Raw genomic sequence first — 7,479 nt, forward strand, 5'->3', positions numbered from 1 at the left:
CCCGCCACCGCCGAGTTCCGCCCGAGAAGGCTGCCGCGGGGGTTTTAGTGGGTGAGAGTCCCACACTACCTCGGAGTCCCACCCCAGGACTCCGAGGTGTGCATAATGCATTTCCCCCGCGAAAAAAAAAGGCCTGTCCAACTTCTGGCCCGCGGGCCAAAATCGGTACTCAGCCGAAGGGAATGACCCCCCTCCATATCCACAAAAAGCCCAACGATATAGAGAAAAGAAAGCGTGTGTACATGCTCTGACTGTCCCCACTTCTGACGCTCCAGAAATTCCTACCCGCACGTACCTCTTGCCCCACGATCGCATCGCAGCGCAAGCGAGTAGTGGGGTATGGACTGAGTGATGGTGGGGACCGCGTCGTCTGGCGAAATGACCCGCGGGCCAGAAGTTGGACAGGCCTGACTTAAGGCTTTCTATGAATATGATGCTACGCTTAGTTCGTATTTAGAATTAATTTCATTACTAGAGAGTGTAATTTTACATGCAGAACGCGGACAGATACATCCCACATTATTTAAGCCAATAGAATTACGATAAATGTTAGATGAAATTGCGAGACAGTACGGGAATAAGCAACTAGTCTTTGAACTTGATCACCAACACGAGTACGATTTTCTTAAAATTAGTCAAATTAACATTGCCATAGTACAGAGTAAACGACTTCTGTTCGAGATAAAAATTCCAATTGTTGAAGAAACAGAGTTTGCAGCATACCACTTGATTTCACTGCCATCATTAAGATACATAGGACAAGAAGGACTTTATTATATAGACTTATCCGAACATTATGTTATAATTGATCCGCATACGAAAAACTTCTCGCCTACTTTCATAATAGAATTAAATAGTTGTAACTAGTGATGGGATTTGGAACGCTTCGAATCGATTCGAAACTGTCTTGAATTCGAGCGACAAATTCGAATCGCTTCGAATCTGATTCGAAGCTACAAAAGTCTTGAAAGTCTTGAACGGATTCGAAGTTCCGAGGCGATTCGAAGTCTCGAGCGGCTTCGAAGTCTTGACCAGATTCGAAGTCTTGACCAGACTCGAAGTCTTGAACGGATTCGAAGTCTTGAGCGGATTCGAGTCTTGAACGGTCTTGGAAATCTTGAGCGTTTTGTAATTTGTAAGTCTTGGAAGTGTTGAGATGTTTTTATAGGTTATATTATTATTCAATATCTTCCAGGTTACAGGTTACAGGTACAGGCTTTTTGATTACTTTTATTCAAGCAGTATCATTGATATAAGGTATTAAACAATAGTTGTAAATTTCGAATTATCATAAATACATTTATTGTTCTAATTATTTATTTTTTTTTTTTTTGTGGGAATTGAGGAATGTGAGAAAGGAAATGTAAAAAAAGTGAAAACATTTCCCAATGAATAAGACACAATTTGTGAAGAAATAAGGTTATTGCTTATATATATTATTTATTGAATAACAAAATCATATTTAAACTTAACATAACGTGGGATATAGTTGAAGGAAAAATATCAAACAGTAGTGATTTTCGGAAAACTGTATATGTAAATGTTATTAAGTAAATACAGCAAATTGACTAAATAATAAACAAAAGAATTATTATAGTAGGGCAATCCTTCTAAATGAAAATAATCGAAGAAGAAACTCGATACGATAAATAGTTTCCAAGATATAAATTTTTAAAAACATCGCGGATTCATGAAAATAAGCAAAAATCCTAAACTTTGGCGTATTTTTGAAAAAAAATCGAGAACCAAAAAATGATGACTTAAACCCCGTCTAATTTCACGTGGACTACAACATATTTCATTTTGAACGAAATCCCTGATATCGAGTGCAAAAAGTGATTGATGTGGCATGATGCCGAAATGAATGACTCTACTGTATTTCTATCTTCAGTTGTAATAGTAAACTTCATTTGTTTTCAGATAAAAATGAAAGGAAATCAAAAATTGACAAAATGTTGGTAGATTTAATTGTAATAGATTTACAACCTTTTAAAATTGTTGAGGATAAAGGTTTTCGTACGTTAATAAATTACTTAGATCCCAGGTACACAATACCATGTAGAAAAACGTTAAAAAAAATAGTGGAAGATGCTTATAATGAGAAACGACGTATGATTCAAGAAGAACTTGATGCCGTATCCGACGTCTCCATAACTTGCGATACCTGGACTAGTATCAACGTGGATAATATTATATCTGTGACATGCCATTTCATTAATCACGACTTCCAATTGAAAACATATACATTACAAACTGAGAAGATAACCGGAAGCCACACAGGTCACGCCTTATCCCAAACCTTGAAAAATATATTTTGTCAATGGAATATACACGGAAAGGTGAAAGTATGTAGTAACGGACAACGCTGCAAATATGCTCGCAGCCGTTAGGAATTTGGACGAGTCGGTTTGCAGTGTTTCATGTTTTGCACATACATTAAATTTGGTCGTAAAAAAATCATTGGCAGCCGTTCCAGATTTAGTAGCTATACGTCAGAAATGTCGGCGTATAGTAACTTATTTCAAAGCTAGTTGCTTGGCAAAAGATAAATTAAGTGAAATGCAAAATGCACTAAATGCACCAAAACATAAATTAATCTTAGAAATTGAGACACGTTGGAATTCAACGTACGAAATGTTTAACCGACTGATAGAACAAAAACAAGCCATTACATCGGCATTATCATTTTTTCATACTCCGTTTGACTCCCTAACCACAATTGAGTGGGAAATCTTAATTGAAAGTTTACCAATATTGCAACCGTTTTATTTATTAACCATGGAATTAAGTAGTGAAACCAACTTCTCAATTTCTAAAATTAATATAGCTGTTAAACAATTACATACATGCCTCGAATTACATAGCGACAATAGTTTATCAGTGTAATTGAAAGAAACGATAATTAAATATTTTAATACAATAGAAACTAATTCACTGTATGCAATGGCAACAATTCTAGATCCCCGCTTTAAAGTACTAGGTTTTTTGTTCAGCGAAAACGCTGAGAAGGGAAAGGAATTAATAGTAAATCACATTTTAAATATGTCAGTTTCTGAAATAGTACAAACAAATAACAGTACACCTGTCCCTAGCACATTGTCACTGTGGACGTCCTTCGATAACGAAGTGACAGAACAAAATTCGATAAGTGCATATCGTTTTGGGCCGACAAATGAATTAGAAAATTATTTATCAGACAGTTATATTAATAGATTGTCAGATCCATTGCAGTACTGGAAGAATAATATAACAAAATATCCGAACCTTCCCAAACTTGCAAAAGCAATTTTATCCTGCCCTGCCACATCCGTGCCTTGCGAGAGAATTTTTTCAAAGGCAGGGAATATAATAAGTTGTAAAAGAAATAGACTAAAGCATACGACTTTGGATAAAATTTTATTACTGAATAAGAAATAAACCCATTATTATTTACTTGACATTAAATATAATTGTTATTTTATATTGTATACTAGAGTCTAGAGCATATTCGATTTAAATGTATACACGCTAACTATTGACTACACAAAAAATCTTTCATATCAAATACTTTATTATGTTTGCTGCAAGAAATCAAACAACTTTTATATGAAACATTTTTTGGTATTTTCAATAGCTGAAGAAATAATAGTGCGTATACACTTAAATTGGCCATACTGTATATTATATTACATTATACAAAATACTATTGTAGTATCATAAATTTGGTTGTGAGTCAGGCTACGAGGCCACCCTCGGAAAAAGTCTTGGTAACTTAGGTAAGGAATGCGCATGCGCGCGCGTGTGTGTATGTGCGCATACCGTGTCGCTCGTCCAGTGACGAAAATTTCTCTTCAACTATATCCCACGTTATGTTAAGTTTAAATACGATTTTGTTATTCAATAAATAATATATATAAGCAATAACCTTATTTCTTCACAAATTGTGTCTTATTCATTGGGAAATGTTTTCACTTTTTTTACATTTCCTTTTTCACATTCCTCAATTCCCACAAAAAAAAAAAAAATAAATAAATAATTAGAACAATAAATGTATTTATGATAATTCGAAATTTACAACTATTGTTTAATACCTTATATCAATGATACTGCTTGAATAAAAGTAATCAAAAAGCCTGTACCTGTAACCTATAACCTGGAAGATATTGAATAATAATATAACCTATAAAAACATCTCAACACTTCCAAGACTTACAAATTACAAAACGCTCAAGATTTCCAAGACCATTCAAGACTCGAATCCGCTCAAGACTTCGAATCCGTTCAAGACTTTCAAGACTTTTGTAGATTCGAAGCGATTCGAAGTTTTCGTCCGTGTACAGATTCGAAGCGATTCGAAGCATTCCAAATCCCATCACTAGTTGTAACCATATTAAAGGTCTTAGAATATGTAAAAGGCATTTGTCAAAATACTCAGTAATAGCTCAAGATCCCTGTATTCGAATTGGCGTTAAAAATTTATTAGCAGATCCAATTAGCCATTGTAATTTTGGATATTTAAAATCAAATCACACCGTATGGCACGAATTGGCTAACGAAATATCCTGGATTGGTATTGTCCCTGTCACAGAATATTTGCAAATTAACTGTGGTAATAAGCATTACTCAAAACCAATAACGGGAATGTTCTTATCAGATACAAAGCCAGGATGTATCGTTACCACATTAACACTTTGCCGGCCGCTGTCACGCTGGCGTGACTTTTGCTCGCCAACGTTTATCGGCCGGGGTCACGTACGCGTGTCACCGGCTCAACGCAGCGACGATGTTTCCACTATGCTTTTGTTTTAACTGTTCCGATTGTCTTTTCTTGACATTTTTGAAGCAGATGCTTGTTCTGTTAGTCTCAGATAGTCTTTCATAGCCTTTCCCATCTTGAAAGTTTAGATTTACTGCTATAAAATATCCTTCAAAATGTCATGCAGGTCTATATTCAATGCAATATTAGATCGCCGAGACAAGATCCATTGGACAGGCTTTCTGCGGATATGAGACAACACACTATAACAAGAATTATTGGCAGGGGAAGAATTGAAAACCCGCGAAGGGCTTGCAAAGTTTGATCTGCCTCAAAAAAAAAAAGTTCCACTTCGTACATGTGTTCATCCTGTAAAGTACCTTTACATGCGGGAAAATGTTTCGAAATTTACCATACAAGAGTAAAATATTAAACCTAAAATTTTTTTTGTAAATAATATAAGTGATAATTTTTGGATATAAAAATATTCATTAAAAAGTTATATAACACTAATTTTAGTGCCATTTTTAATAATAACCATACCCCATGTACGACGGATAGCGTAAATATCAACGTCGGTAGCAGTAGAATCCGCGCGAAATTCGCCGGCGGCAGCGTAAAGGCGATGCGAGAAATAAGCGGCCGGCCTAAGTGTTAACAGCGACACTATTTGCGAACGAAATAGTCGATAATAAACAAAGTTATGACTTAGATTTAGGAATGCCATGGATAAACCATACTAATACTGTTAATATTAGTTTAATACATATTCCGGAAATTAAAACTATAAACGCAAATCCTGATCATCTACAGGAGCAATTGAGATCTGTAGAATCCATACGACGCGAAGCTGAACAATTAGAGAAACGAACAAGAAAATTGTCAATGGACGAAAGACGTTGGACATTTTTAACTTATTTAGGCTACGGATTAGGTATAAGTACTGTACTGTATTTCATATACAAAACCGGAGCGTATAAATTGTTGCGATTCTTGCGATTAAGCAGCTTGTGCAAACCTTGTAACAATTATTATACAAATTGTTACAATACGCAGCACTCATCAACGAATAATGTATCACAAGGGGGTGTACGATTGCAACAACGCATAACATCAGAGGGACTCCGAAAAGATGAAGTTTCACCCATTACCATAACACATCCAGAAAGAAGAGTCAGATTTGGACCCGTATCACCCCAACCTGCAATTCAACCATGTGAAGAACGAACGAGGAGACAAAGACGCCCACATATGCCAGAATTTCGGCGAGCCACAAGGTTCGAGGACGAATCTTCTCACACCGCCGGGGATGTTATGTAGAGATTGATGACTCAGTGGTCAGAGCAATCATCCACCGAATTATCAATCTGATTAGCCGTTCAACCGTTCAAAAGGTGGGGAGCGGCAGTACTCAGAGAACTGGCGTGCGCGACGTTTGTCTTCTTCACGATCTTTTTACTTAATAAAGTTTGTACATATAGCAAAATCGGTATTCTCTTCTCTCCGAATTTGTTAACAGTCGGATTCCCGTATATTCCCTCGCGGTGCGCATTCCACTACATAACAACGGCCTCCGCGCGGGAAGGTGAGACTAGTTTTTTGTTTTCCAGGAGGCAAACTTGGCGCACCAACTTTTACAGGAAGTTGGGTTCGCCGGGTACTTAGTGTGCGCAACACACAAACGGGGTGTTGCGCGCTCCGCGTACCGGCCGCGGTTCCCACTCGAACGCGAGCGCGACGCCGCACGAGAACGCGGTCTATTATTTCGCGCCTCTAAACGCGCCACCCTCTCGGACAGGGACGTCATGCCGGCTAAAATCCTCTTCAGATCGCTCTCCATGGACGACGGAGAGGGTGCACGCTGCGAGACCGCCGCGACGCACGTGTCGGCAGCGCCCGCGGAGCAGTGATGCCAGAATCGTGGTACTGTTTACCCCCACCACTCTCCCACACCGACGTACCATCGTCTCCCACTATGACGTCCCGGCTACCCCCACTGTACGTCCACCGTGCTGGCACACCAAGCATATCCCAGCCCTGTCCGTGTGCGCTGGCCGTTCGAGAGACGGTGAGCTATATTTAGAAAAGAGTGGGGGTAAACCGTACCACGATTCTACCATCCTGCTGCCTTGGAAATCCTGTTCGAATATCACTGCGGCGAAAATTCACGTTCTCGACGCGATGCCCCGCAACCTAAGCACGTCAGCAACAGTCAAGAGACCCTGTCCGTATCCCAATGCGGCGGTTTTACTTTTTATTTTTAATTATTTTATAATTTCACTTTGTAACCTCTAAGTAAAATAAAAAAATTAAAAAATATTAATTCGGGAAGCATTTAAAAAGAAGAAAATAAATGTTTTCCACTTCAATATCTAAATTTTTTATTATATACATACATATTATGTTGTATACACATAAATTATTTTTACAATTAGACGTTATCCTTACAACCCTACTGATTACTATTCCGAACATTCGTACAAAAATCTATTAGATTTAACTGCAATAGTTTGGAAATTTCGATAGTAATCAATTTCTAAAAGCTGTTTCAACGGCAAGGGCAATCATACGCGTTGCCGAATACGTTATTGTTTCATTATGTCAAAAGAGATAATTAGGAATTTCAGAGGTTTTGAAAGAAGTGCTTTAGGCGTTCGAAAAAGCAGTATACTGCGAATAATGATCCGTTTCAAAACCTCTGAAATTCCTAAAGTACCTCTTTTCAAAAGACTCTTTTGACATAA

This window comes from Dufourea novaeangliae, unplaced genomic scaffold (genome assembly GCF_001272555.1).
Source record: "Dufourea novaeangliae isolate 0120121106 unplaced genomic scaffold, ASM127255v1 scaffold780, whole genome shotgun sequence".
Taxonomy (NCBI): domain Eukaryota; kingdom Metazoa; phylum Arthropoda; class Insecta; order Hymenoptera; family Halictidae; genus Dufourea; species Dufourea novaeangliae.